This window comes from Pleurodeles waltl, chromosome 4_2 (assembly GCF_031143425.1).
Source record: "Pleurodeles waltl isolate 20211129_DDA chromosome 4_2, aPleWal1.hap1.20221129, whole genome shotgun sequence".
Lineage (NCBI taxonomy): Eukaryota > Metazoa > Chordata > Amphibia > Caudata > Salamandridae > Pleurodeles > Pleurodeles waltl.
In genome coordinates this window covers 410,669,271-410,696,077 of record NC_090443.1, presented here as the reverse complement: position 1 = coordinate 410,696,077, position 26,807 = coordinate 410,669,271, and the positions used below count along the sequence as shown (strand labels likewise).

The window sequence follows — 26,807 nt, the reverse complement described above, 5'->3', positions numbered from 1 at the left end:
TGTCAAAGTCTATATTCTCAATTTATTAGCAATTAGAAGCAGCGTTGTAATACAATAGGCACAAATGTGCATGCATGTGTGTTTAAACAATCCATAAGTACGCCACTGGGACTGAGAAAAAGAAAGCAAAAATAATTGGTCCTTATACAGTCTAGCTGGATCTCTATAATTGAATTTACTTGCAGCAGGCACAGCTTTAACCAAAGTACCCAAACTCCACTCTTCTCGTAATCACCAAAACTGTGTTACCAATCAGATTGATACATTGATTGAAGAAGTTGAGACTATGCTAAAGGGGAAAGACCAGCGCGCACATGAGAGGCAAAAAAGTGGCTCACTCTCTTCCTTCTTTAAACCCAAGACAAAGAACAAGGGAGAATTGGGTTTGAAAGGAACAACTGCGATTGTGGTGCCGACCCCAGGTGAATGTGATAAATCTAATACCGAAATTGGGAATATTCATTCAGTGTGTTGAAACTTGGGAGGTGCACCCTTACGCAGCCCATCCATCTATGGCATTTCTTGGGCAAATCACTTTTTACCCCTGGGGGCCCTCGATGATTTACCAGGCACTCACAAGCCGGAACTAGGCATAGAATCATCAAGTCATCAGCCCGTTCGAGTGCCCTCTCTGGAAAGTTATCTTAGACAAATGGTGAAGGAGGTGCTCAATCTCCTACGACATCCAGAAAGGGACAAAAGAAATCAAGGCACTCAAATAGATTGTCGAGCCCCCATGTTGCCCACTTATGAAAAGCAGAGGGCCACAACGATCGAAGGCCCTCTAAAGCCGGAAGCCGAAATAAGACCACCCCTGGCTAATGCATCAAACTATGGATCCAGTTCTCAGAGGAGATTTATTCCAGTACCTTGCCCCCAGGCGAGCAGATCACGCGAATGGTCTTTTGTACCACCTCCTTCCAAAATCTATGACAAGGGCCATCAAATCTATATGTGCAAAGTACAGTCAGTATCCTCTACTATACGAGAAAGTAGCCTGTCATTAAAGAATAAAGTTATCCATTAGATTAGGCATGTTAAGCAGTGCGGTTCTATAATATATTCAGACATTATCTCTGTTAAGTGATACACAGAGAAGCCAGGGTACAGGGACACTATAGAAATAACACTTGCCTGCCCCAAACTAGTGGAAGGGTTGTTCTCTGGAGTTACGGAATCCACTCAGGAATGGCTTGAGTATTGTTTTTAGTCCTTCCTGTTCGGAGCGATGCTTTGGCGGCTTGGGGAGCCTTCTTGCTTCGAATAATGTGTTGGATCCTCCACGACTTCCGGTGAACATGCTAATCCATTTGATGTACTGAGAGTTTGGAGAGAACCGCAAGGAGGCCCCAATGGTACAAGACTTGAGCCCTCTTTTACAGTTAAAGGTGCATACGAAGGTATGTGGATCTGAAGGCACCAACTTTCCTGGGACTTCGGCCTCACTGCAACTTGATAATCTAGCTGACATTGATTGACTGTACCCACCTCCTGCCCCCTCCACCATCCATTCATTCATTACCTGCGATAGGACCCCCAACCTTTTTCGGAACTGATAACATCTAGAAGCATAGATCAAGTGGAGACTGTAAATATGGTAGACATTGATGAGCAGTTAAATGTAACACTTATCCACGGGCTCATAATGGGTAACTCTGTGGGGCCAGGCCATTTTGATCCTGCATTAATGTCATGGAATGTAGCTGGCATTCACAAGAAGATCACAGATGCTGGGTGGGGGCAGTTTATTGACACCTTCAATGTCTGTTTTTTTTTCTTCAGGAAACGTGGTCTACTATGAATATCCACAGGCAGGGGTTTACTTCATATTGTAAGAGGGCGAGACCATCTGTGGTGGGGCAGGCACTGGGGGGCCTTATTACATGGGTAAATATTCTTCATGTGGGCGAAACAAAGTAAATATACATTGACTTGTGATATATTGGCAATATCAATCAAGTTAAACCAGGGCCCTAGGCTTCTGTGTGTCAATGTATATAACAGACCAGGTCCACCAAGCCAAACTACTACAATCATCAGCATGTTGAGTGCACTGGTCTTGGGATGTTTTCCTTCTCACTATGTCCTTGTAGCTGGAGAGTCTAATGTGCCTTTGGAGACTAACTCCCTTTTTTCTAAACTAATTCAAACAGAGGATTCCTCATGGGAAATTCACCCCCCCCCCCCCTTTTTTTTATTTTAAATCAACAAGAAATCAGCCTAAACTTAGTACTAGGGCTCTACAGGTTACTTGATTTCATGTTAACGAATGGTCTCCGCCCCGGAAATGGGTGTTCTCCCTCTGATATGCCAGCCAAATCGACCTTTTTTTTTTTAGAAGGAGTTACAAAAGCCCTATTGAATTTGTGCTTAAATTCATGCCAGATCCTGGCATCAATAAAGATCTTAAGGTGGGAGAACCATGCGGTAGTGACCACTTACCCATTTTAGTACAGTGCGAGAGGTGGTTCTCGACTAAAGCTAATATCCAGCGCGAATGTGAGGGTATGCTCCCTATTATGGTGGCAAATAATAAACGCTCCATAAAGTGGGAGACCTTCGCAAATGCCAATGGGTTAATGGGCCAAAAAAATTCTCAAGTACTCAACTGTGGTTCACCATCTTTATATTACCTACTCAGTTTATGGCGACAGGTAGCAACTGTAGGTGGTTAAATAAGGAGTGCAGGCAGGCCAAGAGTAGACTCTTGGAAGCAGAAAGGACGAATAACAGAGAAGAAATTTTAGCAAGACATGAGTATGCCCATACGATAAAGGTCTGCAAGTCCAATTAGGAGGAAGTGACCTGGCAAGATCTGTTATAAACAGCTAAAGACAGTAATTCTAAACGATTTTGGTCTCTGAGTGCTACTAGAGAGCGCAATGAAAATCTTCTTAGACCCAAAAGCCATATTTCTGCAGAAAATTGGACAATAAGTTTCCAGACCTTTACAGACAGGAAATAGTTCCTTCTGTAGGCATTGAGAGCATAATAGAGTCAGATACAAGTGCGCTTACACCGTTTACCTTAAGAGAAACAGAGACAGCTATTTTAGTACAAAAATCAGGCGCCAGGTCTAGATGAAATCCCTTCTGATGTGTTTAAATCAGATCTTAAATTCTGGGGTCCTTATATCAACTGCATGTCCAATGCAATTTTGGAAGGCTGTCAACTTCCCCGAAAATGGAGAGGTGCGATAATTGTCCCAATCCATAAGAAAGGGGACAGGTCAATCCCAGGTTATTATAGACCAATAAGCCTCTTAGACAATCTACAGAAGATTTGTTCCTACCAGGTCCTGTGTAGGCTTAGGGACTGGATTGAAGACAACGATGCCTTAAGCCACTTGCAGGCAGAAGTTAGGCAGAAAACAAGTACAATAGACCAGATTGTTCATTTTCTAACAATTAAATGGAAAATTGTCGATCTGGAGGCAGGAAGACTTTTTGTCGCCTTTGTGGACCTCAAGTCCACTTTTGACCTGGTCCCCCAAGATAAACTATGGGAAATTATGGGGATGGTCGGAGTTCCGGGACCCTTGCTAAAACTGATCCAAGATTTATACTCTGGGAGTTATGCTAGAACAAGGTGGGGAACAGATGGTGAACTCGCAGAGGAACTCCTATTACAGAAAGGTGTGAGACAGGGTTGTGTACTGGCTCCCACATGTTTTCTAAATGCTTGCATACACTATTTACATGATTGTGAAAATGACGCCGCAAAATTGGATGGAGCTAAGACACCATGCCTCTTGTTTGTGGACGATACTCTATTGCTCTCACCAACTGCTTCAGGATTAGCCAGGTTACTCGATCAATTTTGGGGGTTTTGTAGGGACCACGGTCTCCAAAGTAATGCCACCAAGACTAAATATATGGTATTTGGGGACACAAATCGTAGAATGAGGAAAACGATAATGCTTGATGGAAAAATTCTAGAAAGATTAATGGGTATAGACTACTTAGGAATCAGGATAGAGAATTCGCATAAATGGCCAGCTCATCTGCTAAAGTGTATTATGTCATTGAAACAAAAGGCAGGCGACCTATTGAGATTTGCTGCTAGATCATCTAGATATTCCATCACGCCAGCAATGGAAATTTACAAAACCCAAGTTATAGGAGGAGGCACATATGGTGCAGAGCTATGGGGGTATAGCAATTTGCAAGATCCAGAGAGAGCAGAAAATCTGTATCTAAAACACTGTTAAAAGTTCCTTTGAGCTCTCCCACATTGCCCATCCGAATGGACTTAAACTTACACTTCATAGCAAAGATAGCTGCCTTAAGACCGCTCCAGTACTGGATCAGATTATGGTCCTTAGATACTTTAGACCCGTATAGAGCTTGGCTCAGAGCGGTGTTAGTTCCTCCTCAAACAGAGAAAATTCCATGGTGCAAGTATGTGAAAAAAACTTTTTATAAACTTGGCTTAGGCCAGTATTGATCAGATCCTACCCATCTCCAAAAGAATGCTAGCCACACTCTGAAGGATGCCTATTGGATGAGCTGGCAAGTAGATGAGTTGGCATTAGTCGTATCTTCCAGCCTGACATATGATTTTTTACTAAGTCCCATTACGAGTTTGAGCACTATTTAGATATAATAGCTTCACCTTTAGCATGTGCACTTTATATCAGATTTAGACTTGGATCATTACCCTTGCAGGCTTTTACTTCAAGATGGGAACAAACAGAAAACCCAATTGATCTCTGTCCTATGGGATGTATGACCCGAGAGAGCATTGCACATGTTTTATTTTTTTGCCAGGCATACAAGAAACAGAGGGCTTGATGAATTAGACCATTATGCAAATCGCTGGGTATTCGGGATCATCACTCGCCTCTTAAAATTTGCTAAACAAGCCAGCGCTAGGCACACTGGCAAGATTTTTAGACGCAATCTGGAACGTCAGAAGCAAATTTTGAAGTACAAAAATGTATTTTTTTTTTTTTACTACGGATATTATTCTTGGCACACATACAGTTCTAGTGAATAAGATAACATATTTGATAGATTTAATAATTTACAACTATTAGCGAGACAATAGAACAGGAATCTTATTTGCGCAGATGGGAAAAGGACACAAAGTACTCTCTACATCGTGTGAATCGATAGGTCGTTATTGATCTCTGCACAAAGATTTGTATTTATAGCTATGTATTAATATTTTTATGGCGATGTGTATTGCGTACTTTTGATACTATTTATACTACTGATATCGTGCACAATTGTACCACATGGTTTTGGGATTTTTTTTTACCTGAGTTTTATTAAGATGTATCTGAATTTAATTGATTTTCTTAAGTGCTTTTTAAATATAAGAATCTTTGCCAACATGCTTTTATAGTATTTTTGCCAAAATAAAGCTGAACTGTTCTACTTATTGCCAAGCTTCAAATCAACAAACATACATTTAAGTAAAAAGTGGCCTCCTGCTTTTTACTTACAAAAATAAAAGTTATAACAAAAAATATTTCTGTAGGTACAGAAGACAGAAAACGTATTGAAAAGAGGACTACAGTTCAATAACTGAACAGGGAGGATGAAACAGGAAGGAGTCATACAGAGCCGGGAAGAGTTTATATGTTGATAATAAAGGCCCAGAGATGACTGATGACCTGCCTCATTCCAGACAAACCGCTGGAGGCTGGCCCCATTAGAAAACACAAGGCTGCTGCCTTGTAAGCTTAAAAACTGCACCCAAAGCATAGGTTGTTCATTCCTGCATATTATAAAATTCCTCCTAAATAAGCCTGATTGCATTACATCCAAAGCTTGCTGTCTTTTTTACCAGGATTTACAAGGATGCATATGGCAGCACTAGCAGAATTGGCATATGGACAGAAAACCCAATACACAATAAAAGATCTGCGCAATAATCGAACTAAGGGTAACGGTTTGGTGCAACAACAAACAAGAGCTAATACAGAACTCAAGGACGTCTGAAAGAAACTTCCTCTTTTAAGTGTTTACAAGATAATGTCATCGTCCTGTGATTCCACAATAAAGAAGAACTACAAGACATCAATAAGTCAGTCAATGCCTTGGAAGAGTGTGTGCCCTTCCTGGAGGAGAACGGCTACAACAGAGAGTAAGAACACAAGTTTCTCAGTCAGGAAAATTCTGTAATGCAGGACAGAAAGCAGAATTCCAGGGAATCTAAAACAAAAAAAAAAAAAGAATCTTGAAAAACAATCAGAATTCGAGAGGTGCCCTGTGGAGCTGAAGGCCAAGACATCAAGGGCAAGTGCAGAAACCATTCAGAAAAACTTTTGGGGTCCAATGATTCCTGTCCTACAGTGCTGGATAGAATTCACAAAACCATGAACCCGCAATGACTGAACACACAACCAGAGTCTACCACTTTCAAGGCAACAAGCAGATATTAAGAGCTGCAAGAGAAAAAGGGGACATATTGAGTGAGGGCCATGGAGCAAGTTGTAGCAAGACCCAGTGGTGACACTGCAAAAATGAAGGCCTTTTAATCAGTTGACAGACTCCATGAAGACAAAATAAGTTGAATAGAGATGAGTCACCCCTTTAGACTGATTTTTATGTGGCAAAGCCGACAAATCAAGTGAACTCCTTGATAGAAGCGAAAGACCTCCTATAATCGGAAGATGCAAACCCTAACACAAAGCATGGCACCACACAAACACTCCAAGGTCAACTCACAAACCAGGGAGAATGATGGAAAAGTGCATCAGAAGCTCATCAAGGAGCAAAGATCTCAGCGTAAGATACCACCAAGAAAAGAAGGGAGGTCCTCACCTGCCTTCACAGAAAAGACCAAGACAAGAAGAATTGTCTTGAGGACACTTGATGAGTCTAGTCACTAGTCAACCAAAAGATATTAAACAGAAAAAGGAATGTGGGAATTGGAAGTTAACACACCAGTTCCTATGTTAGGATGAGACACCATTGAAGGGGAAATGGAGGGATATGGAGGGAAGAGGGGAAGGCAATCACCTAAGCTATGTGCTAGACAAGGCAGTTCTTTTTACTAGTATTTTAATGCAGGGGTACTATTTTTTTAGGAGGAAGGGGGACACAACTCAGCAGTTTTAATAGTGGCTAAGGAAACTCTGAAGGACACAAGCTATTTCAGACATTTTATCATATACATTATTATCATATAAATTTCTTGACAGCCACAGACCTGTCAACACTGAAGGCAGTTAGCTTTAATGAAAAAGGACTAAATGGTCCCTCAAAGAGAATGGTAGTGCTGCACATTTTGAGGACAAAACAAGTTACCTACCTGTAACTGTGGATCTCCAGCATTGGTAAGTTTCAAAGATTTACATCCTGAATCAATCCCCTTCATCGAAGTTGGAGTATCACAGTAACTTTGAAGCAACAGTACAGGGAGTGCAGAATTATTAGGCAAATGAGTATTTTGACCACATCATCCTCTTTATGCATGTTGTCTTACTCCAAGCTGTATAGGCTCGAAAGCCTACTACCAATTAAGCATATTAGGTGATGTGCATCTCTGTAATGAGAAGGGGTGTGGTCTAATGACATCAACACCCTATATCAGGTGTGCATAATTATTAGGCAACTTCCTTTCCTTTGGCAAAATGGGTCAAAAGAAGGACTTGACAGGCTCAGAAAAGTCAAAAATAGTGAGATATCTTGCAGAGGGATGCAGCACTCTTAAAATTGCAAAGCTTCTGAAGCGTGATCATCGAACAATCAAGCGTTTCATTCAAAATAGTCAACAGGGTCGCAAGAAGCGTGTGGAAAAACCAAGGCGCAAAATAACTGCCCATGAACTGAGAAAAGTCAAGCGTGCAGCTGCCACGATGCCACTTGCCACCAGTTTGGCCATATTTCAGAGCTGCAACATCACTGGAGTGCCCAAAAGCACAAGGTGTGCAATACTCAGAGACATGGCCAAGGTAAGAAAGGCTGAAAGACGACCACCACAGAACAAGACACACAAGCTGAAACGTCAAGACTGGGCCAAGAAATATCTCAAGACTGATTTTTATAAGGTTTTATGGACTGATGAAATGAGAGTGAGTCTTGATGGGCCAGATGGATGGGCCTGTGGCTGGATTGGTAAAGGGCAGAGAGCTCCAGTCCGACTCAGACGCCAGCAAGGTGGAGGTGGAGTACTGGTTTGGGCTGGTATCATCAAAGATGAGCTTGTGGGGCCTTTTCGGGTTGAGGATGGAGTCAAGCTCAACTCCCAGTCCTACTGCCAGTTCCTGGAAGACACCTTCTTCAAGCAGTGGTACAGGAAGAAGTCTGCATCCTTCAAGAAAAACATGATTTTCATGCAGGACAATGCTCCATCACACGCGTCCAAGTACTCCACAGCGTGGCTGGCAAGAAAGGGTATAAAAGAAGGAAATCTAATGACATGGCCTCCTTGTTCACCTGATCTGAACCCCATTGAGAACCTGTGGTCCATCATCAAATGTGAGATTTACAAGGAGGGAAAACAGTACACCTCTCTGAACAGTGTCTGGGAGGCTGTGGTTGCTGCTGCACGCAATGTTGATGGTGAACAGATCAAAACACTGACAGAATCCATGGATGGCAGGCTTTTGAGTGTCCTTGCAGAGAAAGGTGGCTATATTGGTCACTGATTTGTTTTTGTTTTGTTTTTGAATGTCAGAAATGTATATTTGTGAATGTTGAGATGTTATATTGGTTTCACTGGTAATAATAAATAATTGAAATGGGTATATATTTTTTTTTGTTAAGTTGCCTAATAATTATGCACAGTAATAGTCACCTGCACACACAGATATCCCCCTAACATAGCTAAAACTAAAAACAAACTAAAAACTACTTCCAAAAATATTCAGCTTTGATATTAATTAGTTTTTTGGGTTCATTGAGAACATGGTTGTTGTTCAATAATAAAATTAATCCTCAAAAATACAACTTGCCTAATAATTCTGCACTCCCTGTATAATGCAGCAGCAGCTGTTACAGCCACAGTCAGTGCTCATTTTATTTGGCCACCCACCTCATGTTCACGCCCAAAATTCAGCAAATGAGGTGGATGTCGTCTGTGACTCACCCATCCCACAGGAGTTCACATCTCAAATTCGTAGCACAGGTAGTGGGCATATCAAACCAGAAGTGAAATGACTGTGGTAAGCCTCTTCCTGGGGATGAGGGAGGGTCTCTTGTGAATCTATGAAAGATACCAAAGCTGGAAAACTACAGTTACAGATTACTAACTTATTTTTTTCTCCATCATTGGATCTTTCAAAGATTCACATCCTTGAATCAAAACAGCAAGGTAAGAGAGAAGGGGGAATGGGGGCTGTAAAAAAATGGCACATACACAGTGTACCTCTGTTCATGGCATGCAGTGCTGCAAATTCACATGCTTTGTATAAGTCCACCATCTAGTGTTGGCCTCAGAGTGTTACAAGTTGTTTTTCTTTGAAGAAGCTTTTTCAAGTCACAAGATTGAGTGACTCTTCCTCTCGGTGATAGTGAGCATGGGCATCGAGTCCTTTGTTAGATTGTTTTCCTGCAGGAGGGTGAAGTAAGGCGTGAAGAAATGTATATGTACATATATATATATGGTAAGAAAAGAAGATGCCCATGCAATGTGTATACATATTTACTTAAAGAAAGAACTACAACAGCTACAGGCTTCCGGGGAGGAGGAAGGGCGCATGTGAATCTGCAGCACTACATGCCACGACAGATATACACTGGGTAAGTAACATTTTCCATTCGATGGCATGTGTAGCTGTAGATACACATGCTGTGCATAGACTGAAAAGCAGTCCCCTCCTAAAATAAGCAGTGGCTAGTCTGTAGGAGTTGTAGTTTGAAATTGTGTTTTAAGCACTGCTTGACCAACATTTGCTTGTTGGCGAGAGAGCACATCCACACCGTAGTGTTTAGTAAATGTGTGGGATGTGGACCATGTGGCTGCTCTGCATATGTCTGCCATTGGGATATTTCCTGGGAATGCCACTGAAACTCCTTTCTTTCAAGCAGAATGAGCTTTAGGAGTTACTAATACATGTCTTTTAGCTTTAAGGTAGCAAGTTTGAATACACTTTACTATCCCATCTGGCCAATTCTTGTTTTGAAATTGGATTACCCTTATGAGGCTGTTGGAAAGCCACAAAAACTTGTTTAGATTTTCTAAAGTCTTTTGTTCTGTCTAAATAATACATGAGAGCTCTTTTGAGAACCAGAGTGAGGAGAGCTCTTTCAGCAACTGAATCTGGCTGTGGAAAGAAGACTGGCAATTCCACTGACTGATTAATGTGAAATGGTGAAACCACTTTGGGTAAAAAAATGTGGATTTGTCCTAAGTACTATTTTATTTTTGGGTACATGGAAGAAGGGTTCTTCTAAAGTGAATGCTTAGATTTCACTTACTCTTCTTAAATAAGTAACTGCTACCACGAAAGCAACCTTCCACGAGAGAAACTGAAGCGCGCAAGAGTGCATGGGTGTAAATGGTTTACTCATAAGCCTTGTGAGTACAATGTTGAGAGTCCATGCAGGAGCTGGTGGAGCTGTACGTGGAATAACTCTCTTATGGCCTTCCATAAAAGCTTTATGACAGGAACTCTAAACAGAGAGGTATGTCGTTTGTTTTGAAAGTATGCTGATATTGCAGTTAAATGAATTTTAATGGCTGAATATGCAAGATATGCTTTCTGTAAATGAAGCAAATAACATACAATATCCTGTACTGATGCTTTAACCTCTTAGCTGCTGGGCCTTCCCCCCCAGTGCTGAGCCCTTTTTTGGCTATTTGGGGTAGTTCGCGCTTAGGCCTTCATAACTTTTTGTCCACATAAGCTTTCCACGCCAAATTTGCGTCCTTTTTTTCCAACATCCTAGGGATTCTAATGGTACCCAGAGTTTGTGGTTTCCCCTGGAGGAGACCAAGAAAATAGCCAAAATACAATGAAAATTTCTTTTTTTCCAAAAAATGGGAAAAAAGGGCTGCCGAAGAAGGATTGTGTTTTTTCCCCTGAAAATGCCATCAACAAAGGGTTTCTGGTGCTGAAATCACTATCTTCCCACCTTTCAGGAACGGGCAGACTTGAATCAGAAAACCAAATTTTTCAACACAAATTTGGCATTTTACTGGGACATACCCCATTTTTACTATTTTTGGTGCTTTCAGCCTCCTTCCAGTTAGTGACAGGAATGGGTGTGAAACCAATGCTGGATCCCGGAAAGCTAAACATTTCTGAATACTAGACAAAATTCTGAATTCAGCAAGGGGTTATTTGTGTAGATCCTACAAGGTTTTCCTACAGAAAATAACAGCTGAAATAAAAATATGTTGAAATTGAGCTGAAAACAACAGCCATTTGTCTTTATGTTTTACTCTAACTTTTTCCTGGGATGTCAGATTTCTGAAAGCAATATACCGTTTTGTCTGCTGGACTCTTCTGGTTGCGGGGATATAAAGGGCTTGTAGGTTCACCAAGAACCCTAGGTACCCAGAGCCAATAAATGAGCTGAACCCTGCAGTTGGTTTTCATTCTATACTGGGTATACAGCAATTCATTTGCTGAAATATGAAGAGTGAAAAATAGGTATCAAGAAAACCTTTGCATTTCCAAAATGGGCTCAAGATAAGGTTTTGAGGAGCAGTGGTTATTTGCACATCTCTGAATTCCGGGGTGCCCATACTAGCATGTGAATTGCAGGGCATTTCTCAAATAGACGTCTTTTTTACACACTCTCTTATATTTGGAAGGAAAAAATGTAGAGAAAGATAAGGGGCAATAACACTTGTTTTGCTATTCTATGTTCCCCCAAGTCTCCCGATAAAAATGATACCTCACTTGTGTGGGTAGGCCTAGCGCCCGGGACAGGAAATGCCCCAAAACACAACGTGGACACATCACATTTTTTGACAGAATACAGAGCTGTTTTTTGCAAAGTGCCTACCTGTACATTTTGGCCTCTAGTTCAGCCGGCACATAGGGAAACCTACCAAACCTGTGCATTTTTTAAAACTAGAGACCTAGGGGAATCCAATGTGGGGCTCTGACCAGGTTCTGTTACCCAGAATCCTTTGCAAACCTCAAAACGTGGCTAAAAAAAACACATTTTCCTCACATTTTGGTGACAGAAAGTTCTGGAATCTGAGAGGAGCCACAAATTTCCTTCCACCCAGAGTTCCCCCAAGTCTCCCGCTAAAAATTATACCTCACTTGTGTGGGTAGGCCTAGCGCCCGCGACAGGAAATGCCCCAAAACACAGCGTGGACACATCCCATTTTTTGACAGAAAACACAGCTGTTTTTTGCAAAGTGCCTGCCTGTACATTTTGGCCTCTAGCTCAGTCGGCACCTAGGGAAACCTACCAAACCTGTGCATTTTATAAAACTAGAGACCTAGGGGAATCCAAGATGGGGTGACTTGTGGGGCTCTGACCAGGTTCTGTTACCCAGAATCCTTTGCAAACCTCAAAATGTGGCTAAAAAAACAAATTTTCCTCACATTTCGGTGACAGAAAGTTCTGGAATCTGAGAGGAGCCACAAATTTCCTTCCACCCAGCGTTCCCCCAAGTCTCCCGACAAAAATGATACCTCACTTGTGTGGGTAGGCCTGGTGCCTGCGACAGGAATAGATCACACAACGGTCAATGTTGGTCCTTACACGAGGCAGCTGTTGACCCTGGGGTGATCCATTCCTGACGCAGGCACTAGGTGTAGGCACTCAAGTGGGGTAGTGTTTTTATCAGGACAGGTAAGGAGTCACTGGGTGGTAGGAATTTTGTGGATCCCAGCATATTCCTGTAGTTTGTGTGACAGAAATGTGAGGAAAATAGAGTTTTTATTCAACATCTCAGCTTTGCAGGGTATTCTGGTTAAGAAAACTTTGGGGAATCCACACAAGTCACACCTCTGTGGACTCCCCCGAATGTCTAGTTTCCAGAAATGTTTGGGTTTAGTGTGTTTCTTTATATGGCCGCCGAACCCAGGACCAAAAACACAGGTGCCTGCCTTACAAAACCAGTTTGTTTTGCCATAGATAATTTTGATGTCTCCACAATACGATTTGGGTGGTGGAATTTGGGGCTGAACTAAATTGGGGAGCTCCCAAGAGAGCACTCTCTCTCTCTCTCTCTCTCTCTCTCTCTCTCTCTCTCTCTCTCTCTGCTTGCCGCCGCATTCACCTGCTCTCTGGGTTGGGCTAACCCACTATTACCCAGTTGCATAAACAGCTTGCGAAGGGACAGCAGGACTGTCCTCATCACCTCCCTCATAATGTACTGGAAGAGGTGTTATCGAATGTGACTCCTCATGAAAAATCACTCCCAGAGTCTGCGCCATTGTCCTATCCCTCAGATGCTGTCTCAGTATCTGATGTCTCAGTCTCTGATCCTATGTCAGAGCGGTCCTCTATAACCCGAGTGCAGGCAGCAGCCAGCCATCAAGATGCCATCTCTGCTATTGGCTAAACAGTTGCTCTAAAACACTAGCCTACGTAGACAGTCACAAAATCAATGGTGTGTGTGTGAGATATGTGCAACAGTAGAGGCCACCTTACCTGCGCTTCTTCCCTCAATCAGCACGTTCTTTCAAGACACTCAAAAAACACCTTGTCACATACCATTCGTCACAGTCTTTAGCACCTCCTGAGCCCAGTCCAACAATCATTATTGGTGCTCCCACTCCCTCCTCCTCGGATTCCCTCATTACCACCCAGCAAAAGTGCCCTTCATCTCTCCATAGCCGCCCTCCACCCCGCACATACATTTCATTGGTATTATAGCGCAGGTAATGGCTGACTTTACTAATGTACTAAGCTATTTACATAAAATACAGATTTGCTCTTTGCAGTAGGCATTTAAACCTTCTGCGCTTCTTTATGGCACTAAAACTGCCACTAGGCAAGTCTGACCCTTCCCCCCCCCCCCAGGGAAACCACACACATATTGACAAAAGCGATATATATATGACAGCCAACCACCTGAAACTCAACTCAAGCAAAACCGAAATAATCCTCTTTGGCCCACACAAAAACACCTGGGACCCCTCATGGTGGCCCAATCACGCTAGGCCCTGTACCCACCCCCGCCAAACACGCACGCAACCTCGGCATCATCCTAGACTCCTCCCTCTCGATGACCCAACAAATCAACGCTCTCACCTCCTCATGCTTCAACACACTCCGTATACTGAAAAAAACATTCAAATGGATCCCCACAGAGACCAGAAAAACTGTCACTCACGCACTCATCAGCAGCAGACTTGATTACGGAAACGCCCTCTACGCCAGCACCACTCTAAAACTCAAGTGCAAACTACACGCATCCAGAACTCAGCAGCACGACTCATCCTCGACCTCCCCCGACACGAACACATCTCTCCACACCTCAAATCCCTCCACTGGCTCCCCATTGACAAAAGGATCACCTTCAAGATCCTCATCCTCGCACACAAATCACTCCACAACACAGGCCCTGCCTACCTCAACGAGAGTCACCTTCCACACCCCCATACGAAACCTCCGCTCAGCTGACCTCTCTCTTGCCTCTGTCCCCGCATCAATCACACCACCACCGGGGGCAGATCCTTCTCCTACCTTGCACCCAAAACCTGGAACGCCCTCCCAACAAAATTTGGCAAGACCCAAAACCTACTTCTTTTCAGGAAGGGCCTCAAAACCTGGCTTTTTGAACAGTGAACCTCCCAGCCCCTTTCCCTACCCACCCCCACGCCCCCTCTCCCAGCGCCTTGAGACCCTCACGGGTGAGTAGCGCGCTTTATAAATCTTTGATTGATTGATTGATAGATATATATATATATATATATATATATATATAAAGATAGATCTATATATATCAATCTACATAGATTTATCTATAGATATATCCATGTACATAGATATATCTACATAGATATATCTATATATATAAATCTATATATAGATCTATTTTTTTTTAGTTGTTGTATGGTTTCCCAGTGTGCCGGCCCGTTCTCCTGGGGGGCCAGGAAACACTTTCAGAAGGCCTCGTAAGAAAGGGGAGAGTCTCCCCTTTCTTATGAGGCCTTCCTGAAAGTGTTTCCTGGCCCACACTTTCAGGAAGGCCTCGTAAGAAAGGGGAGACTCTCCCCTTTCTTACGAGGCCTTCCCGAACGTGGGGAAGGCCGTTTTCCCCATTGAATCGGAAGCGGCCGCAAGGGTGCTTCCTGCTTCGATGGGGAAAACAACTTTGTAACATCAGCGCGCCGCAAAAAAGGGGCGGGTGGGGTGTGGGGGGGAGACACGGAAGCTTCCGTGTCTCCCGGGGCTAGGAATTTTTTAAAAAAAATCCTCGGGTGCAACGCACCCGAGGATTTATTAACACCCTCCCTGGTGTCGGCCACTGGTCGTGACCCGCACCAGGGAGGTAGTGCGGGCTTCGGCCAGTGGCCGTCGCCCGCATTGAAGGGGTTAAGTGGATCAATGTTTTTAGGTTGTTTTCCATTTATTTGCGTAGCACTGCCTGGTTGTAGGTTTACAGGCTTGTTTTAGAATGTCCATACATTCTGATGGAAGCTGTAAGTATCCAAATTGCATGACCTCAGGAGCCAAATCGCCAGGTTGAGTATACTGGGATTGGGATGCCTGATCTGACCCTTGTCTTGAGTCAATAGGTCTGGTCTGTTTGGGAGCTTGTGCTGTGGTACTACCAACAGATTCAGTAGTGTTGTGTGCCAGTGTTGACATGCCCACGTGGGAGCTATGAGTATCATAGTGAGGGAAGTTTGATGGATTTTGATGACTAGAAACTGAATTAACGGGAGAGGGTGAAAAGGGTAAACAAATATCCCTGACCAATTGATCCATAGAGCATTGCCCTTGGATTGAGGGTGTGGGTACCTGGACGCGAGGTTTTGGCATTTTGTGTTTTCGCTTGTTGTGAAAAGGTCTATCTTTGGCATTCCCCACATGTGAAAATAATATTGTATTACTTGTGGGTGAATCTCCCATTTGTGTATTTGTTGCTGCGTCTTGCTTAAGAGGTCCGCTAGTTGGTTCTGTATACCTGGGATGTATGCCACTAGCAGGTGAATGTGATTGTGAATTGCCCATTTCCAAATTGTTTGTGCTAGAAGGGATAATCGGGATGAGTGTCCCCCCCGTTTCTGCACATAGTACATTGCTGTCATGTTGTCTGTCCTTATTAAGACTGTTTTGTGTATGATATGTGGTTGGAATGCTTTGATTGCTAAGAACACTGCCAGCCATTCTAAAGTGGTTTATGTGGTAAGTTTGCTGGATTAAGTCCCATTCCCCCATTGTAAGTTTCTTGAGATAGGCTCCCCTACCTGTCATTGATGCATCTGTGGCGATTATGGTCTGTGGCACAGGGTCTTGAAGTGGCCAGCCTTTTGATAAGTTGGTTTGATTACACCATTGCAGCGATTTCTAAGTTTGTTGGTCCAACAACACTAGATCCTGTAGTTGACCCTGTGCCTGAGACTATTGCTGCGAGAGAAACTGTTGCAGTGGTCTCATGTTTAGATGTGCATTGGGCACTTTTGCTATGCATGATGGCATCATTCCCAATAGCCTCATGACAAACGTTACTGTGTAGGTTTGATTGACTTGTAATTGAGATATGAGAGTGTAAAACGCTTGGATTCGTTGTGGATTTGGGTAAGCTAATGCTGACTGAGTGTTCAGAATTGCTCCTAGACATGGTTGAATTTGTGCCGGCTGAAGGTGAGATTTCTGGTAATTGACTGTAAACCCTAATTTGTGTAGGGTATCTATTGTGTATGCTGTTGACAGTTTTGAATGGTGTTGGCTTTTATTAGCCACTCGTCCAGATATGGGAAGACATGTATGTACTGTCTTCTGAGGTATGCCACAACTACTGCTAGCCATTTTGTGAATACTCTTGGTGCTGTTGTTACTCCAAAGGGTAGTACTTTGAATTGATAGTGCTTGCCTGCAATCACAAACCTTAAGTACTTGCGGTGTGCTGGATGTATAGGAACGTGGAAGCGAGCGTCCTTTAGGTCTACTGCTGTCATGTAGTCTTGTTTTTGTAACAAGAGAATGACATCCTGTAAAGTGACCATGTGGAAATGCTCAGACAGGATATATTGATTTAGAGGTCTGAGATCAAGAATTGGTTTGAGTGCACCATTCTTTTTTGGTATGAGGAAGTATAGGGACTATACCCCTGTCCCCTGTTGACTGATGGGAACCATCTCTATTGCCCCTTTGAGTAGAAGAGAGTCGACCTCTTGTTTTAACAGAGCAATGGGTTTGAGAGAAAGCCTGTGTGAACAAGGAGGAAGGTTAGGTGGAGTGGAGATAAGTTCTAGGGAATAACCATTGTGGATAATTGAAAGTACCCATTGATCTGTTGTAATTTGTTGCCATTGAGGATGGAAATATTGCAGTCTTCCTCCCACAGGAGATGTACACTGTGTGGGGATGCAGGGAAAGTCGCTGCTTTGATGAGGTGGAGGCACCTCGTGCAACAGCAGATTTACCTCTAGATTTGAAAGTGTGTCCTCGATAACAGCCCCTGAAAGATCCCCTGGGATAGTATTGTTGTCCCTGTTTTTGTTGGGACATAGAGGCTTCTGAAATTTGTGGCTTAAACCCTCCTCTAAATTGAGGTTTACGAAATGACCCCGAAAAGGTGTTGTGTAAAGGGCTCCCATGGCCTTTGCTGTTTCAGAGTCCTTTTTTAATTTGTCAATGGTTGTATCCACCTCCGGTCCAAAAAGTTGCAGTTTATTAAAAGGCATATAAAGGACCACTTGTTGTATTTCAGGCTTAAAGCCTGAGGACCTCAACCAAGCAAGTCTTCTAATGGTGAAGCTAGTGTTTATTACCCTAGCTGCCGTATCAGTCGTGTCTAGTGCCGATTGGATCTGATTATTAGCAATGGCTTGTGCCTCTTCCACTACTTGTTGTGCTCTTTTTTGATGTTCCTTTGGGAGGTATTGAAGGAACTCCTGCTTCTCGCCCAATGTGCCCTATCATACCTGGCTAAAAGAGCTTGGGAGTTAGCAATATTCCACCGATTTGCAGCCTAAGTTGCTACTCTTTAGCCTGCTGCACCAAATTTGCAGCTCTCTTCCTCAGCTGGAGGAGCATCCCCTGTGGACTGGTTATTTGCCCGTTTCCTGGCTGCACTGACCAGGATGGAATCTGGTGGCAATTGTGAAATAATTACTGGACCAGATGGTGCCGCTTTATATTTTTTTGTCTATCCTAGGTGTTAATACCCTAGCCTTTACTGGCTCTTTGAAAATGTCATTGGCATTTTTTAACAAACCCAGTAACATTGGCAAACATTGATATTTTTGTGAGTTGAGGTAAGAGTGTTAAATAGAAAATCCTCTTCTACTGGCTCAGGTTGCATCTGTACATTGTGATAGGTGGCTGCTCTGGAAATGACCTGATTATAGGCTGTGGTATCCTCAAGTGGAGACGGTTTTGTGGGATACAAATGAGGATCATTGGATGGGATTGGGTCAGAGTCCTACATATCCCATGGATCCATGTAATAAATACTATCATCCATATAGTCCCCATGTGAAGAAGCATGAGATTATGTGAGTGAAGTTGGTGGAGGTGGAGTATGAGGTGGTGGAAAAGAGGGAAGATAAGATGGAGATAGCTGTACAGTCTTTGGCTTCTCTTTGTCTTTAAAGATTTTTGCCAGTGAAGGGCCAGCTTCGGGGCTTTCTTGGAATGCTAGTTTCCTCTTTGTAATTGGAGGAGGAGAGGCAATAATCTTTCAAGTCTTTTTCTAGATTTGAATCATCCTTTGTTTTTGGTCAGTGACCTCAAGAATGGGTCTAATGTGTGTTTCATCTGCCTCCTGCTCTGAAGATGAAACCTGTTTGCTGCTCACTAATGAATGGTCCAAAAATTTGGTGGCAGCATGCTTTGTACAGCCTGAAAAAGTGGTCTGATCGGTAGGGGATACTTTTTTTTACTCCAAAGAGGCGTGTGAGTGTTTCAGCTCTGATGTGGTATGCAGCTCACTCGGTTCCGAAGTGGATGCCTCCATCTTTCAACTTGATGCCGAAACAGGCGTGACAGTCTGTTTGTGGGAGTGAGTCTTGGCCTTTTTAGGCACCAATACCAGAGAGCCGGTCACCGATTTGTTGTTTTCGTGTCGAACCATGGCCAGCAAGCAGTGGTAGACCCAAGGCCTTTTGTGATGTTTTAGTTTGTTTCTGATGGTAAGAGGCTGGTGTAGTCACGTACTGCGCCGCATCTGAATCTTGGTCTGAGTCAGAGTCTCGGATGGGGACTGCCGTCTGTGCCTGTTCCTCATCAAAGATGTAGGGCGTTTGTTCTGTGGACTTCAACGCCACTTCTAACTGCCTTGCTCTTCGATCCCGTAAGGTCTTCTTTGATCGAAAGGACCAACACACCTCGCAGGTCTCTTCTTTGTGAGGAGAAAGGCAGAGGTTGCACACTGAATGTTGGTCGGTGTAGGGAAAATTGGCATGGCACCGAGGACAGAATCGAAATGGAGTGCGATCCATGAACCTGTGACACAGTAGGCTCGAGAAGGGTTCCCGAAAGGGCGTTTAATCGATCCTGACACTACAATCCGATAGAGTGTAGTCAGAAACGCGTTCGAAAACGATACTGACATTGAGGAAAAGGAAAGAGAAGTTCAGATAGTACCAAACCAGAGCGAACGGGAACATGTCCGAACCCGACAGCAGAAAGAAAACAATCTAACAAAGGACTCGATGCCCACGCACACCATCACCGAGAGGAGTCACCACTCGATCTCGTGACTCGAAAAAAGCTTCTTTGAAGAAAAACAACTTGTAACACTCCGAGCCCAACACTAGATGGTGATATATATACAGCATGTGTATCTGCAGCTACACATTCCATCGAACATATATATATATATAGCGTAATATTTGGTTCCAAACATTGAGAATACATGTATATATGTTGTAATGAACACTGATTTATTTACTGAGAAATCCATGCATAGATGGGCATTTATTGATACATTGCTGCTATAAGTTATTTTAGATCTTTCTAGATCTTCATAGATATACCAGGCACTAGGCACTTCAATTCGTGAGCGCAAACATTAGTTTGATCTAAACAAAACAATGATTTTATTGGTAGGAATGTTTCAATTGCTACAATAGAGCTCTGAATAAGTCTGCAGTGACCTTATTTATGTATTATTTTTTATTCATCATTGTGATTATATATGATATATTTAGCTATAATGCAGTGTTTTTCCAAAATTGCTCTGTCTTTTACCAAGGGCGTGTTGATAGATAACATCATAACAATGGGTGTAGAAGCTGGAATCTAGTAATATGCACGTTCTAAGATGGCCACTTTTTTTTTTAGCTTGCACCACTGTATCATTGAAACAAATGAGGGTTTAGGTATGTATTTGTAGCGGTTTCCAAGATGGCTGTAAATATCCAGTAGAAGGCATCAGCCGAAACGTGTAGACATCTCTGTGGAGACCGTCAATTTTATTACGAGTGGAAATTAAGCAGATGAACATTATTTGAAGAAATTGGTTTCTTCTTCCCTTTGGGTCGGTGAAAAATTTGGTGCAGTCGTTTGGTGAGCAGCCTTTCACAATTTAATATTTGGTTGCCCCAGTGTTGGCATTTTCAATTTATTACACTGTCCTTAAACTCCCTCTTGTGGCAATTTTGTGATGTTCTGCTGAGACAATCTGACAGATCGTTGTTGATACAAGGAATATGTTCCGTTGCACGTGACTCTGTTGTCATTTGTCCAATGCCACAGTTTTTGACCTTCCGTTGACAGAACCTGAAAGTGTTTTCCTCTTTGTTTCAATATGTAGAGCATGGTGGTGTCTGGACCAATGTCTTTGTGCTCGAAACGTATAAACGAAAAGATTGCAATGCCCTTCTGACTGCTCTCAGCTCAAGTACATTTATATGTAGGGTTGGTGACAACTAGGTGACTTTTTCGTTGGAGAACAGTAAGGCCTGGTCAAGTTCTCTTGAGTTGTCCAAGGATGAGCTTTTTTAATTTTTTTATCTTGGGTGTTACATTGTCGAAGGACGCTGATTTTCTTGCCCACTGATTGTCCAATTCTTCTTGTACAGGTCTCAAACGCAATCTGCAGAACGATACTAGCACTATACAAGAGGATATCACTCCTAACAGTCTTTTGAGGAAATGTACTGTTGTCACTTTTTGATGCAAGTATTTGATTTGCTAATACTGAGAGTGACATTTGTCTCTCCAGTGATGGATATGTTTCTACGGTTCTGTTAACTATAAAGGCTTCAAGAAAGTGAATTCTTCTTGATGTTGTTGTTAGGAACAACTTGCTTTTATTTACTTGAAGACTTAAAGACTAACAGACGTAGGCGGGCACCTATTGTGCTTTTAGGAGATGCTACAGATGAACCTTCAAATATCCAGTTATCCAGGTAAATATCTGTTTGATGGCATAATATTCTCTAGGGCAGATTGGAGGGCAAATGGAAGTAATCAAAACTGATAGTGGCAACCAGCTAACTCGAATCAAAGGAACTTGCAAAGTTTCTTGTGTAAGGTTATTGGAATTTTGCATCCTTGAGATCCAGGGATGCCACATATTAATGTTTCATTAATTGGGGTGTAGGAAAGTATCCTCTTTCTGGCATGGTTACCCCATTTTTTGCCTGTTGTCAGTATGTTTTGTCTGTTCACTGGGATCCTGCTAACCAGGACCCCAGTGACTATGCTCTCTCCTTTAAACTTGGTTACTTGAACCACATACACCCCACATTTGCCATACTGGTGCCCCCATGTAAATCCAAGGGACCTAGGCGTTGGGGTACCAGGGGTTCCCCATCGGCTGCAGCACGTATTATGCCACCCATGGGCAGCCCATGCAAAGTGTATCTGCAGGCTTGCGATTGCAGCCTGCGCGAAAGGGTGCATGCACCCTTGTCACTACAGGTCACTGTAAGTCACCCCTATGGTAGGCCCTCTTAGCCCAGCGGGCAGGGTGCAAGTACCTGTGTGTGGGCACCCCTCACTGACTTTGTGAGTGCGGGAACGTCATTTTACGTGTGTACCGGACATAGGTCACTACCTAACCAAGCTACTAATGGTAACTCCGAACCTAGGCATGTATGGTATCAAACATGTCGGAATCATGCCCCAATACTGTTGCCAGTATTGGAAGTATGATTTCATGCACTCTGGGGCCTCCTTAGGGGAACCTCCAGCATTGCTCCTGCCATCCTTCTGGTATTTTCTGCGCAGCTGAAGCACAAGGCAGAACAAAGAATTTCCTTTGGGAGAGGGGGGTAACACCCTCCCCCTTTGGAAATAGGTGTTGCATGACTTAGGAGGAGTAGGCTTTCCAAGCCCTGGTATGCTTTGAAGGGCACATTTGGTGCCCTCGTTGCATAAACCAGTCTGCACCGGTTCAAGGATCTCCAGTCCCTGCTCTGGCACGAAACTGGACAATGGAAAGGGGAGTGGACCACTCCACTGTCCCTCACCAACCCAGGGGTGGTGCTTAGAGCTCCTTCAGAGGGTCCCCTGCTTTTTCCATCTTGAATCCAAGGTGGGCAGAGGCCTCAGGGAGCATCTGAGTGGCCAGGTCAGGCAGGTGATGTCAGAGCCCCCTCCTGATAGATACTTACCTGGCTAGGTGACCAATACCCCTTTCAGGGATATTTAGGGTCTCTCTCTTGGGTGGGTCCTCAAATTCGGCTTGCAAGATTCCAGCAGGACTGCTCTGCAAACTCTACTTCGAATTCCGGCCATTGGAACTGCGACTGGACCTTCCAGAAACTGACAATCTGCATCCACGACAAAGACTGTGCTTGCAACATTGTTTCCACGGCTCCTTCCAGCTGCTGCAACATCTCCCCAGCTGTGCATCATCTCAGGGTGGCAAGTCTTTAGTCTGCACAAGAAGGTTAGAAAGAATCTCCCTTGGAGTGACGGAGTCACTCCCCTGCATCCGCAGGCACCTACTGCAATGAAGACCGGCTGCATGGATCTCCTCTCCTCCTGAGCTACCTGGATCCTACATCACAGGTGGTGGTCCGGAGTAGTCCTCTTGGTCCTCTCTCCTAGCTGTACATACAACTTTGGTGGGGCTAAACCCTTGCCTTCCCACGCAGGACAGTATCCCTGTGCACCGCGCGTCTCTTGCAGCTGCCAATGCTTATTTGCATCTCCTCCAAGGGATCTTCAGGCTACGTGTAACTCCAACCCTCAGCACTCTTTCCTGCGACGCACAGCCCCCTGCGTGTTTCTCCTAATGCGTGGGACCCTTATGCAGTCGTGCTCGTCAGCTCTTCTGCGACTCCTGTGTCCCCATCCTGCGGACTCCTCTGGGTGCTGCCTCTGCTCCTGCGGACTCTCCGTGTCGCTGAGGGTCCCCTGTGACTCCCTCCTCCTGGGTTGAGTCCCCCTGGGCCTTGCTGGCCCCCGGCAGCTCCACTTTCCGCCAACTGCAACATTTGCCTTTCCCAAGGCTTGGTGGTGGAATCCTTGCACCAGAAACTGACTGCAATTCTTCGTCCAGCGTGGGATGTCATCTGGATCCCTCAGGGACTCTTTACAGACTCCAGGGCTGCAGTGCGGACCTTCACATCACCGTCGACCAACTCCTGCATTTACAGTTGGGTGGTTAGTAGCTCCTACTCCTCCTGGACTCCTCTGTGACTTCTAGACATGGACCCTTTCTTGCACAGGTCTTCCTCTTCAGGAATCCATTGCTGGTTTCTTGCACTCTTGTCTGGGTGTTGAATATTTTTCTTTTCCTTCCTTCCTTCTGTGTGGTTTGGGGAAAATCCACTAACTTACTCCTTTTCTCCTGGTCGCTAGGGGGCACTGTGGCACTTATCTATGGGGTTTCCTAGTATCCTCAGCTCCCCTCTACACATTCCACTTACCTAGACGGGGGTCCTGTGTTTGCAATCTTTTTCTTTAGTATATGGTTTCGGCTCCCCCCTAGGGGAACTATTGTCTAATTGCATTTGCACTGTTTTCTATTACTTTCTATGCCTACTGCTGATAACTAGTGTGTATATATATATATATATATATATATATGGAAAATGTCACTTACCCAGTGTACATCTGTTCGTGGCATTAGTCGCTGCAGATTCACATGCTGTGCACATCCCGCCATCTGGTGTTGGGCTCGGAGTGTTACAAGTTGTTTTTCTTCGAAGAAGTCTTTTTTCGAGTCACGAGACCGAGGGACTCCTCCCATTTCGACTCCATTGCGCATGGGCGTCGACTCCATCTTAGATTGTTTTCCCCCGCAGAGGGTGAGGTAGGAGTTGTGTATGCTAGTAATAGTGCCCATGCAATGGAGTGAATACGTATGTACATAATGAAGTTTAAAGTAATATATTTACAAATTTACAAATGTTCAAGATCAACTTCTAAACGGCTACGGGCTCCCGGGGAGGCGGGTGGGCACATGTGAATCTGCAGCGACTAATGCCACGAACAGATGTACACTGGGTAAGTGACATTTTCCGTTCGATGGCATGTGTAGCTGCAGATACACATGCTGTGCATAGACTAGTAAGCAGTTATCTCCCCAAAAGCGGTGGTAAAGCCTGTAGGAGTTGAAGTTGTCTGAAACAATGTTCGTAGTACAGCTTGACCTATTGTGGCTTGTTGTGCCGTTAACACATCTACACAGTAGTGTTTGGTAAATGTATGAGGCGTAGACCATATTGCTGCCTTACATATTTCATTCATTGGAATATTTCCTAGAAAGGCCATGGTAGCACCTTTTTTTCTGGTTGAGTGTGCCTTTGGTGTAATAGGCAGCTCTCTCTTTGCTTTAAGATAGCAGGTTTGAATACATTTAACTATCCATCTAGCAATGCCTTGTTTAGAAATTGGATTCCCTGTATGAGGTTTTTGGAAAGCAATAAATAGTTGTTTTGTTTTTCGAATTAGTTTTGTTCTGTCAATGTAGTACATTAGTGCTCTTTTGATGTCTAATGTATGCAGTGCTCTTTCAGCTACAGAATCTGGCTGTGGGAAGAACACTGGTAATTCTACCGTTTGATTCAAGTGGAACGGTGAGATCACTTTTGGTAAAAATTTTGGATTTGTCCGTAGAACTACTTTATGCTTGTGTATTTGAATAAATGGTTCTTGTATGGTAAATGCTTGAATTTCACTCACTCTTCTTAGAGATGTGATGGCAATCAGAAATGCAACTTTCCATGTTAAATATTGCATTTCACAAGAGTGCATGGGCTCAAAAGGTGGACCCATGAGTCGTGTTAAGACAATGTTGAGGTTCCATGAAGGAATTGGTGGTGTTCGTGGTGGTATAATTCTCTTTAGGCCTTCCATAAATGCTTTTATGACTGGTATCCTAAATAATGAAGTTGAGTGTGTAATTTGCAGGTAGGCTGAAATTGCGGTCAGATGTATTTTTATTGAAGAGAAAGCTAGCTTTGACTTTTGCAATTGTAGTAAGTATCCTACTATATCTTTGGCAGATGCGTGTAAGGGTTGAATTTGATTATTATGGCAGTAATAACCAAATCTTTTCCACTTATTTGCATAGCAGTGTCTAGTGGTAGGTTTCCTAGCTTGTCTTATGACCTCCATATATTCTTGTGTGAGGTCTAAGTGTCCGAATTCTAGGATTTCAGGAGCCAAATTGCTAGATTCAGCGATGCTGGATTTGGATGTCTGATCTGTTGTTTGTGTTGTGTTAACAGATCTGGTCTGTTTGGTAGTTTGACATGAGGTACTACTGAGAGGTCTAGTAGTGTTGTGTACCAAGGTTGTCTTGCCCATGTCGGTGCTATTAGTATGAGTTTGTTTTGACTCAATTTGTTTACTAGATATGGAAGGAGTGGGAGAGGGGGAAAAGCGTAAGCAAATATCCCTGACCAGCTCATCCATAACGCATTGCCCTGAGACTGATCTTGTGGGTACCTGGATGCGAAGTTTTGGCATTTTGAGTTTTCTTTTGTTGCAAATAGATCTATTTGTGGTGTTCCCCACATTTGGAAGTAAGTGTTTAGTATTTGGGGGTGAATCTCCCATTCGTGGATCTGTTGGTGATCCCGAGAGAGATTGTCTGCTAACTGGTTCTGAATTCCTGGAATAAATTATGCTATTAGGCGAATGTGGTTGTGAATCGCCCAATGCCATATTTTCTGTGTTAGGAGACACAACTGTGTTGAGTGTGTGCCTCCCTGTTTGTTTAGGTAATACATTGTTGTCATGTTGTCTGTTTTGACAAGAATGTGTTTGTGTCTTATTATGGGTTGAAATGCTTTGAGCGCTAGAAATACCGCTAACAGTTCTAAGTGATTTATGTGAAACTGTTTTTGCTGTATGTCCCATTGTCCTTGGATGCTGTGTTGATTGAGGTGTGCTCCCCACCCTATCATGGAAGCATCTGTTGTTATTACGTATTGTGGCACTGGGTCTTGGAAAGGCCGCCCTTGGTTTAAATTTATACTGTTCCACCATTGAAGCGAGATGTATGTTTGGCGGTCTATCAACACCAGATCTAGAAGCTGACCCTGTGCTTGTGACCATTGTGATGCTAGGCACTGTTGTAAGGGCCGCATGTGCAACCTTGCGTTTGGGACAATGGCTATGCATGAAGACATCATGCCTAATAGTTTCATCACCAGTTTGACTTGTATCTTTTGATTTGGATACATGGTCTGTATCACATTGTGGACTTGGAGTGGCAATCCCTTTTGCTTTGTTGATTGTTGCTCCTAAGTATTGGTGTGTTTGACACGGCAGAAGGTGTGACTGTGTAGTTGATTGAGAAACCTAGTTTGTGGAGGATTTCTCTGACATATTTTGTGTGTTGTGAACACCGTCTTA

At 43.5% G+C, this 26,807-nt stretch overlaps 1 protein-coding gene across 6 annotated transcripts in view; it reads right to left on the bottom strand.

Annotated features, from left to right (window-relative positions):
• RC3H1 (ring finger and CCCH-type domains 1) overlaps positions 1-26,807 on the bottom strand; it is a 655,450-nt gene that overhangs the window by 107,656 nt on the left and 520,987 nt on the right. The gene's annotated exons all lie outside the window — the stretch shown is intronic.